Source organism: Marmota marmota, unplaced genomic scaffold (genome assembly GCF_001458135.2).
Source record: "Marmota marmota marmota unplaced genomic scaffold, marMar, whole genome shotgun sequence".
Taxonomy (NCBI): Eukaryota; Metazoa; Chordata; class Mammalia; order Rodentia; family Sciuridae; genus Marmota; species Marmota marmota.
The window spans coordinates 20,503-31,345 of record NW_026007297.1 but is presented as its reverse complement, the minus strand read 5'-3'; the positions used below and the strand labels follow the sequence as shown (position 1 = coordinate 31,345).

General features: G+C 39.4%; 1 pseudogene; it reads left to right on the top strand.

Moving 5' to 3' along the window:
• The first annotated feature begins 3,171 nt into the window (after positions 1 to 3,171).
• LOC125614805 lies at positions 3,172 to 10,835 on the top strand (annotated as a pseudogene).
• The last annotated feature ends 8 nt before the right edge of the window (positions 10,836 to 10,843 follow it).

The following is a 10,843-nucleotide window of genomic DNA, read 5'->3' as shown; positions in this document are numbered from 1 at the left end:
TGGTGAAACTGTCTTGAATTTGGGATCCACTTGCCTCAGCCTTTGGAGCTGCTGGGATTACAAACCTGTGGCAACAACCAAGCTGTCATATTGAAACTGAACTACGTTTGTAACAGTGTTAAGAGGGAGGGACTTTAAGAGGCCATGGCTATGCTCTCATGAAGGGATAAATGCTATTAGTGTGGGAGCAGGCTCCTGATAAAAGGGTAAATTCAGGATCCTTCCTGTCCTTGTGCTCACTTACCCTTAGTCATATTATGATGCAGCACGATGGCCCTCACCAGAAGCCAGCACCATCCTCTTGGACCTCCCACTCCCAGAACTGTGAGCCAAGTAGACTGGTACTGTTTAGCAATTACCCAATGTGTTTTGCGATGATATAGCAACAGGAAATGGACCAAGATACTTTAGTTTGAGACTTATCCTTGTTATTGAGTGTATCAATAATCAACTATTTATTTTTTGTTGAGTATTATTGTGCCGCACGGATATATCAAAGTTTGTTTATTCCTTTGTCTGCTGATTGACATTCACTCACCAAGGCAGGAGGGAGAGTTGATCAATTCTGTTCAATTTTTTGCTATACAGGTAAAACTTAGGAATTATTCTCTACAAATCTTTGGGTAGGCATATGCTTTTCTTTCTAGTACATAGCTTAAAGTTAAATGGCTTGGTTTTATATCAGGTGTATTTTTTATCATTTTAGAAAACTGTTTTCCAAAGTAGTTAGTATACTAGTTCACATTTCCACCAGCTGTAAGAACAATTTTTTTCATTTTAATCATTGGTTTCAATGACTAATGGCGTTGAACAATTTTTACTGTGTTCCTTTTTGTAGGGCCTGTTCACATCTTTCTGCCCACTTCACAAATTTGGGGTATTTTTTCTTACTATGTAATATATTTTATACACTAGGAAAAAATATTCTTTTTCAAATATATATCTTACAAGTATTTTGCCCTGGCCTATGGCTTGCTTTTGAAAAGCAAAGAGTGTTTGTTTTGTTTTTATTTGTTTCAATAAAATCCATTATATTGTGTTTTTATTTTATAATTTGATCCGTTCATTGTAATACCATGTTTAAAATCTCTTTCACAAGTTCAATGTTACTCAAATTTTTTTCTTATATTTTATTTTGAAAACCATGCAATTTTTTTAGCTGCTTGTTTCTTTTCTTTCTTTCTTTTTGGTGCTGGGATTGAAAAAAGGGCCTTTTTCATGGAGGTGAGCACTCTACCAACCGAACAATATTCACAGCCCCTGGATCTCTGCTTTCTTTTGTAGTACATTTTTGATATTAAAATTACATAAAGGGAATAAACATTGAGGTTCACATTTTTGCATATTTGTGTCCAGTTATCCCATGGCTACCTATTGAAGAGATTATAGATTGTACTTTCCCCATAGATTTGCCTTAGCACATTTATTTTCAATTCATTGTACATGTGTGGGTCTATATCTGGGCTCTCTATTCTCTTCCACATGTATATAAGATATAGACATATTTGTAGATATCTATATATCTCCTTAATTTTAGTACGAGCTCAAATAGAATAATCATAGGTCCTTTGCATTTCCATGTAAATTTTAGAATGAGTTTCTACATTTCTATAAAAAGGCTGCTGAGATTTTGATTGGAATTGCATTCATGAACAGATTAATTTAGGGAGAATTGATATGTTAACAATATTGAATCTTGCAGTCAATGAGTACTTCCTCCTGTTTTTTAAATCCTTTCTCTGAAAGCTGATTGTAGTTTTCAGTGTACAGGTTTTACATATGTTTCAACAAATTTAATTCTAAGTATTTCACACTAATTCTAGAGAAAGTGATTTAAAAAATATTATCAGTTTCTGATTATTCATTGTGTATACATAGATATATAATTGATGTTTATACAGATTATTGCCTTTACTGAAATTTTGTTAAATATTAGTTTCAGTAGCTTCTTGAATATTTATTAGAATTTTCTACATGTTTGGTCATGTTGTGCATGAAAAAAGGCAATTTTAGTTTTTGCTGCACAATTGTATGCCTTTCTTTTTCTTGCTTCATTGAATTGGTTAAATCTTACACTACAATACTGAAAAGGAATTATGAGAACAGAAATCCTTGCTTTGGTCTTGTTTATAGAGTGAAACTATTCAGCCTTTCACCATTAAATATGTTAGCTGTAGGATTTTTGTTGTCTTTTGCTTTTGGTTTTTTTGTAGATTTCCTTTATTAGGGTGAGGAAGTTATCATCTTTTTCTAGTTTGCTGAGGGTTTTGCATTATTAAAAAAAATCAATGTCCGATTTTTTAATGTTTTTCTGTATCTATTGAGATCATCATATTGAAATGACCATGAACATAGTATTTTCATGTTAGAATTAAATTGATTGTTTTTAAAACTCTACTTAGCATTATGGCACAAGCCTATGAGCCCAGCTCCCCAGGAGACTAAGGCAGGAGGATCACAAGTTGGAGGCCAGCCTGGACAACTTAGCAAGAACTTATCTGAATATAAAATAAAAACTGCTCAGTGGTAAATACTTTTCTAAGTATTCATGAGGCCCTAGGTTTAATTCTTAATATCACAGCATATAAGGAGAACAAACACATTCCATCTCACTGAATCCCTCCTTTGTGTGAGGCAGGGATTCAGAATACAGACTTACAAGACTTTCCTCCCCTAAAATCCCAGCCTGTCATTCTGCCTTTACTTTCTAGAAGTAGGAAAGCCCAGAGTTCTAACTTCTATGCCCTGCCCCAGCCCCCATTGTGTTTTCCCAGCCAATGCCTCAAGGGACCTTGCCATTTTCCTTTGGTTGTCAGTTTCAGAGCACTTTTCAGTTTCCAAATCTTTATACACAGCATGTGGTGCCCAACTAGAGTGGCCAACCCTGAATCTGGCATGGTGTTCCAGTGTATACTGCTCATTGGAAGAGATGAAAAAGTGGAGTGAGCAGATGACCCATCCCTGGGTAGAGAGGAGACCCTTTCCTGACCTTGACCCAAGTCACACTGAATGTCCTCCCTGGGGAAGTGCCCTGCAGACTGGAAATCCCACAGCCAAACACGGCCCATAAAAAGTCTCTGGGAGTGCAGAGACCCCAGAGTGGACCTCAGAGAGGCACAGCTGCAGGCTCCTGTTCCTGTGATTCAGAGGTCAGAATCCAGGCTAACAGTAATGAGACCTGAGTTATGGGCTGTGTGGAAGGTGGCAGGTGAGTGCTTCTATGACCAGGCCCAGGAGTGTCAGGGCACCAAGAGAGGAAAGTTTTGCAAATCCCAGGCTGCCACTGGAACCAGAAACTGAAAAGACAAAAAAAAAAAAAAAGAGAACCCCAGAAATTGGTGCCACACTGTGTTTAAAGAAATAGCTTCTTTGGCAATCACATCTGTCAGTGGTGCAGCTGGACCTTGCTCAGGGCTGATCTTAGAGAAGGGCAGTGTGATTCCAACAAGACAAAGACACTGAACAGACTCCTGGCTTCTCTGCTTACCTCTTGCCTGCCCCTGCTGGCCCTGGCCTTCACCCTGGTGAGTGTTCATGCTCCAACACCACTCCCAACTATTGGCCCTATTTTATTACCTCTCCTCTCTCCTCAGAGAGTCACAGCATGACTTCAGCCTTACCTCTTATCTGTGTTTTTAAAATCCCAAGTATCTAGTTCAAAATCCCAGCACTCATTATTCATCTAAGGCTTTTCCCTAATGTGCCCTGAATTGATGGCGCTCTCGTTTTTCCTGAGCATGATTCCAGTGCTTAGAATAAGGATGCCAAGCACCTCGCCTTCAGAGAACAGGCAGTCTTGTGGGTTCAACAAAGGATGAGAGAAGGAATTACAATAAGGAGTTATGAATCAGGGTTGGGGGAGGTGGGACTCCATAATAAGACATCAGAAGCCTCCGAGTGGAAAGCTTAGGAGGGAAGAGTGAGTGATTGGAGCCTAGTGACAGTAGGGAGTCTTTATAATTGGATAAGAGTGTTTGACAAGGCTCAGAGGTGATTGGGGCGTCAGGGAGGGTAGAGATGGAGGCTGTGAGAGCTGGGAGGCTGGAACAAAAATGGGATCAGGCAGATGGGAAGCCATTTAGAAAAGGCATTTTGGAGCTTATCCCCAAGGCTACTGGAGATTTAAGGGAGGGGTCATAGGATCAAAATAGTACTTCCCTCTCATGATGCTATGTGTCTGACCATCTGGGGTCCTGATGGAGAAGCCCATGAGGCTCCCCAGCCAACTTAATTTGCATCTTAGTGAGCAAGGGCTGATTACAATGGAGAGCACAGCAGCAGGGAGGTCAGAGACTCTGGAGAAGAGCCAGGTGGTTTGGAGTAGGCACAGGGTCACAGGACCTGGAGAAGTGGAGAGGGGTAGAAAAATTTGGGAGGGGTCTAAAGGCAGGTCTAGACAATATATTTGGGGGGCCTTGGGAGAAATAAGAAGGAGTCAAGAAGATTTCCCAGGGTCCAAGATCAGCCACTGGTGAGAGACGGTCTCACTGCATTGAGCTGCCCACTGGTGTTTTCAGTCCACCTCCTCTGGCTTCACCTACCACCTCCATGCTGTTGCTTTGACCTGTCATCTTCTGTTCTTTCTGCATGCCTTTCTGCTCTTCCTTGCCTTGCCAGTGTGCTGTTCTACAGGGACCATTCCATTCCTCACATGCAGAATCTACTCCCATGGTTTTTGAAGGCACTAATATAGTTTCTCAGTTTGCAAGACAAATAAAAACACAACAGAGACACCACTCAGCCCCATTTCATTCTGTTTCTCTTTCTTCTTTGCCCTCAGACCCTGCATCATGGATTCTGTTTCTGGCCAATGGCACCTTTGCCATCCAGGTTTTGAAGATGCTGTGTCAAGACAAATCTTCACAAAATGTGTCATTGTGTTTTTTTTCCTCCCCTGAGCATCTTCTCTGCCCTGGCCATGGTCCTCCTGGGGGTAAAGGGGAACACCAAGGTGCAGATGGCTCAGGTAAGCTCACCTGTCACCCAGGAGGAGGGACTGGTCTGCAAGGCTTGACTTCTATCCCCTCCTTGATTGTTTCCACAACTGTTGAGGAAGAAGGGGTGAGCCTGGACCATTTCAGGGAGGAGGGTGCAGGAGGAAGAAGGGAGAGGGTTCTCCTCCAATGAGATTTTGTGTGTGTGTGTGTGTGTAGGGGGTGTGTTGCTAGGTAATCTCTTTTTGTTTTATAACTTTCCTTCTGAGCACATTTAAATTTTTTTTCTTAAGATTTCTAATGTAGTCCATTTTGTATAGATGTGTGTGCTTTCTTTGAGTCAAATTCAAAGAAATCAACAAATTAAGTTCTTGGACTCACTGAACATTTTATGTTTTACCCTAAATTCCTTGGAAATTTTTCTTTACCTTTTCTAACATCATGAGTTGGGTGTTTTGTTATATCATTATTTCCATTGTAATATTAAAATAGTTAATGCTATTTTAACTTTCTTTTGGTCTCATTATTTGGTCCTGTAATATAACATTCGTTTTGATTATTTTCTAAATCGTATGTCAATATTTAAATATTATGTTAACTAAGTTTTTAGAATCATTCTTTGTAACTGAAGAAACATTCTTAGAGTTTAACTTTTTAAGGGTAGTCAACATGTTAATTATTTGGTTGTTACACAGTGATATTATGCAGAACTGGAGCTGCTGTCCTTTGCCATAGGGGAGTTATTTCTTTAGTAATTCTTTTTAATAATTAGTTAGTAGGTTAATTTCCATGTTGTTGGTATTTTATTTTTAGTGTTGTTGACTTTTCATTTCCTACACTGAGGCTGTTGAATGTAAACTGTGTGATTTGTATATTTCACAGTCAATTCAAACACTTCTTGTGGCCCCATTCATGACACATTTTTAAAAATATATAGTACCATTTATATATATATATATATATATATATATATATATATATATATATATATAATATATATATATATAATCTCTGTAGTATACTTTTAAGAAATAATTTTTTCCTACTGATCATATTGCTCATTTTATATTTTTATTTCCTTTGAAGATTATCATTATAATTACATTCCTGTCCATTTTTTTCTTGAATTTTTAGTGTTGTAACTGCATATTTTTTAAAAGATAAATTTTAATGGAACATTTTTCTCTGATACATTTATACTGTTTGTGAAATGGAGGACTAAAGAATAGTCCCTTTTCTGAACCTCTCTTTCCCATTTTATTTATTTCTATTGCTCATCTATAAACTATGCAGAGAGCTCACTTCAGGTGTAAGAGCCATAGCTTTTACTCACAGCTTTCTGACCCCTCTCTCCACCTATCCCACCAGTGTAACTTCTCAATTAGAATCAACTTCCTCTCAAAGAAAAAAATTCATTCATATTTGAGAATATTGCTTGAAATTCTTGGTGAGGCCAAGATCAAAACTGAGAGGGTTTTCTTGCTTTTCTTCATAGGTGATGTGTTTAAACACAGAGGAAGACATCCATAAGGGCTTCCAGATGCTTCTCACCCAAGTGAACAAGCCTGGCTCAAAGTACTTGCTTACAATATCCAACAGGATGTTTGGAAAGAATACCTGTGATTTCCTTTCAGAAAGTTGAGTCAGCAGAACAATAAAAGTTATATTTAAAATACCTGGTGATATAAAACCCAGAAGAGAGACCCTAGAGACCAGGCAGGATGGCACACTTGGAAGGCTGAGATGGGAAAATGGAGAGTTAGAGGCCAGCTTGGGCAACCTAGTGACACCCCTGTCTCAAAGACAAAATGAAAAACATGCCTTGGGACACAGCTCAGTGGTACAGTATTTGCCTAGCCTGCTCAAGGCCCTGGGCTCAATCCCCAGAACTGCAAAAACAAGCAAAAAATGAACAAAACCCTATAGAAATTGAGAAACTTACAGTAAACTATTTTTTATAAAGATCCCAATTATATACTCATACCTTGTATTATTTCATAATTGGCAATACCTAAAATGTCATTTATTTTCTCTGGTTATTCAGGGCTCAGGACATCTCTTTACAAATATAGACATTTCAACATCTAATAGATTAAAATTTGATCATGTTTTTAATTTTAAGAAAAGCCTAAAGCTAGCACGCAGACTGTTTTGAAGCTCACTGGCAATTTCATTTAGCAACATGGCTTCACTGAACACTTCTCTCTCCAAAGACATTTAAGTAGTCCTGTCATCAGTGATATCATGCAGAACTGGAGCTTCTGTCCTTTGCCAAAACTACAGAGAAGTCCAGGAAGCATAGAAACACATGGGTCTCAAAAGAGACAAAAGGTCATAATTATGGGTCATTGTCGCAACCCCTTGCCCGCAAGGAAGACGCAACTCAGGAATCTTCTTTCAGCAGTTTATTCAGGCCCTTGATAGTTCTTCTTCTCTCCCTCGGATGCCCCTCCCAGCCTTAATAAAGCATCTCAAGCCCCAATGCAAAGCTGCCACGTGGAGCTTTCTCATAGGGTGATGAAAAGTCATGCGCCAACTCTCCCAAATAAGGAGTTGTTTGTCACAGACCACAGCGGAGCCAGCGCCATCTTGTAATGGCGACCATAGTCTGCACAAACGGCAGAAGCGGCTCACCACAGGTCATTCCCTTCTCCTCCCACCACAGCTCTGTCCTCCCTTCCCCTACTCTCCCCCTCCTTGTCACTGCTAATGTCAGTGGTGTTGCAGGAGGTCAGAACAGGGTTGCCTGGCTGAGCATCATGGTGTGTGAACCTTAATGGGCTCACAGAAGGTCTGATCAATCCTTGTGTTTTCACAACCAAAGGACTAATAGTATCTGTTCTCCTGGGAACAGAGTGGCTGATACAAATGTTAAAGAAACTCATAGGCCAGATTTCCTGGTTACTATTTTACACAAGAACAGAACATATTGTCACTTGTCTGTGATGTTTACATGGCAGGTGACTGGCACCTCTGGGAGAAGATCAATGGCCAGATATTCTCCAAGTCATGCCCTTGGCAAGGAGTTCCATTTGTTCATGGGGTCAGTTTGGACTGCATTCCTCCAACTTTTACATGTGAACCTGACTTCTACTGCTTCTTTCCTCTCACTTAAGCACCCTTCATTCAAATTTTAGAAGCCTAGACATGATTAGTCAGCTACAGAGCCTTTCTCAGGGCTGATCCATTCCACACACTGAAAATACCATCCATGTGGGGCTAAAACTTACCCATTTATCTTTCAGAGTGTGACAAGTTCTAAGCTTGGTCCGCATGATCAATGATGGTTTGATGTTTAAACCATTCAGATACTTCTGCACCACTCAGAACATCCCTATTTCTGCTAATAAATGGGACCATAAAAAATAGAGGTAGTCCTTTCCACTATTTCTTCTTGAAAATTTTATTCCTTGTTATCCTCTTGAGGCAGAAAATTTCTAGGGATGCTCTTTATTTATTTATTTTGGGGGGAATTTACCACTTGTTATCCAGGTTAAAAGGGATGTACTTCACCTACCCAAATCATTATTTCTTCCAGGGATACCAGGTGCCAGGAGGATGCAATCATAATATCTCTTCTAGTACTTTCCAAAAATTCTTCCTATGCTCCTGATCTGGAGCTATTCAATATTATATGCTGCTGAAATTTTGCTTTGTAGCTGTACAATGTTAGAACTGGACCTGACCACAGGGCCTTAGACCTGACACTGCTCTTACCCACACCAGGTAATGTCAGCTCCTACCCAGCCCCTCTCTCCTTTACGGCTTGTCTTCTACTCCATCCTGGTGTGAAGTTTCTGCTTTATGTCAACCTGCTTTCCTCCAGTGATGTAGAAGTCTTTCACCATCTTCAACTTGGTGTAACTTGCAGTGGTTGTTGTCATAAATACAAACCAATAAATGGAGTTTTTAACTTTTGTACTTAACCATCCAAACTCAGCATATTGGAAACCAGAATGTTTGGATTTCCAAGACATCATGTCATGCTTATTCACCACAGGTTCAGAAAAACAACTGATACAGTCTCTGCTTCTCTTGAAAGTTCAAATTCAAGAATTGCTTCCAACTGTTTCAATTGATCAGCAGGCCCAGCTGGTATTTGTCAATGCCAGCTACTTCAAAGGAACAGTTTGACAAAACATTCAGAAAAGAAATGCCTTTCAAAATAAACCAGGTAGGAGAAACTTTTTAAAGAAATCATAATAGTCTAATGAAGAATTTGAATAGAAAAGGTTAACTTTGTAAAGGCTTAAATGGATAATAATAATTTCAAACTCATAATCTCTCTTAATGAATTTTAAACTAGTTGGAAAAAAATATATGAATATATAATACTTACTGTCTATTATTGTTTCAACATATTAGCACTCTGTTTCTGGTAAAGTCTCATACATGTATTGGCTAAAACTCATTCTGGACATAAAGATCTTCCTATAGACACAGGTAGCATAGATAGAAAGCAAAAATAGGTGATATACATATGTTTATATATATGTTTATCAAACATGAGGTAGGGTTTACAGAGGGAATGTGATAACACTCTTATTGAATCAAGGATTTGGTTTTGTTTTTATGTTTTTGCACAGTGGGGCATCAACTGTAGGGCTTGTGTATGTTAACCAAGAATTGTACCACTGAGCCACACTCCAGATTTTCAATCAATTGTTTTTAAAATTAAAATAAGCTTTCATTTGAAGTGTTGTAAATAATAACTTCTCATTATTGATTCAGCATCTGCAGCTTCCTACCATTAAACATGAGAGGCAAAGGCCTTAGTTGACTATGAGGTATAATTTCAATTAAATCAGATTAATTAGAAAAGTTTCCAAAACTCCCTAATCTCTGAAAATACAATTTAATGCAACAAAGAAGCTTCTATGTATTAAACTACTCCCCTCTCTTTTTAAGGCATGTTTTAGAAAACTATTTATTAATTTTAGCAGCAGGATTGAGAGTTTTCTTGCCCCTTTCATACTGTTTTAAATTTTGTGCTCGTGTGGTCCTTCTTCTCAGGAAGAAGAAAGACCAGTGCAGATAATACATTAGGAAGCCGATTTTAGCACTGCCTACATCAGTGAGGCCCAGATACAGGTGCTGGAGCTGCCCTATGCTGGCCCAAGTTGAGCATGATCATTCTGCTCCCAGATGAGCATGTGGACCTCAGTTCAGTGAGTCGGGGTGGGTTGCATTCTTTTGCATGCAGAATTTCTGTGGGAAGAATTGGTTACAGCCTGTGCCCAGTTTTCACCATATCTACAACCCAACAGCCGAAATCGCCCATCCTTGTCCTCCTTGCTTCCTTGAAATATGATCCCATAGCAAGAGAGTCAACCATCTTCTCAATAGTGGCAGTGAATTGTGATGATCTAAGGGGTCTCTGTGAGCAAAGAAGCTCCCATGGGCTCTCCCTTTGTCTATCTCCCTAACTGTGATGAGGAGTTTCCACAAAGAGTGTCAAACCCCATGTGAGCAGGTGCACTCTCCTGGAGTGGCTCACACTGAGAGCCCTTCCTTTTCCAGTAGTATTTTTTCTTTCCATCAGTGGTTCATAGTCTTCAAAACTAAGCCTCATTCAAACCAAAAATACCACCAGAAAACCACCATCCACTGGGCATGGACACTTCTCAGAAGGAAACATGACTCAATAGTGAATGGGTAAGGAGGGGCAGCCACAGTCTCCCTGCAGGGAAGTCACACATGGGATAGCACATGGGGTAGTGGATGAGTCAGAGCCCTGATAACTTTCATGGCAGCTGAAGGAACTCCTATCCTGTGTGGACAGTCAACATAAAATGTTCATGGAAATGTCTGTGTGTTTGTAGATACACACTGAAGTCTGAATGTAAACTGGTGATTCTTGTCTTTCAGGTTGAAAATAACCTTACTTTTGAGAAATTCATAGCCTGGAC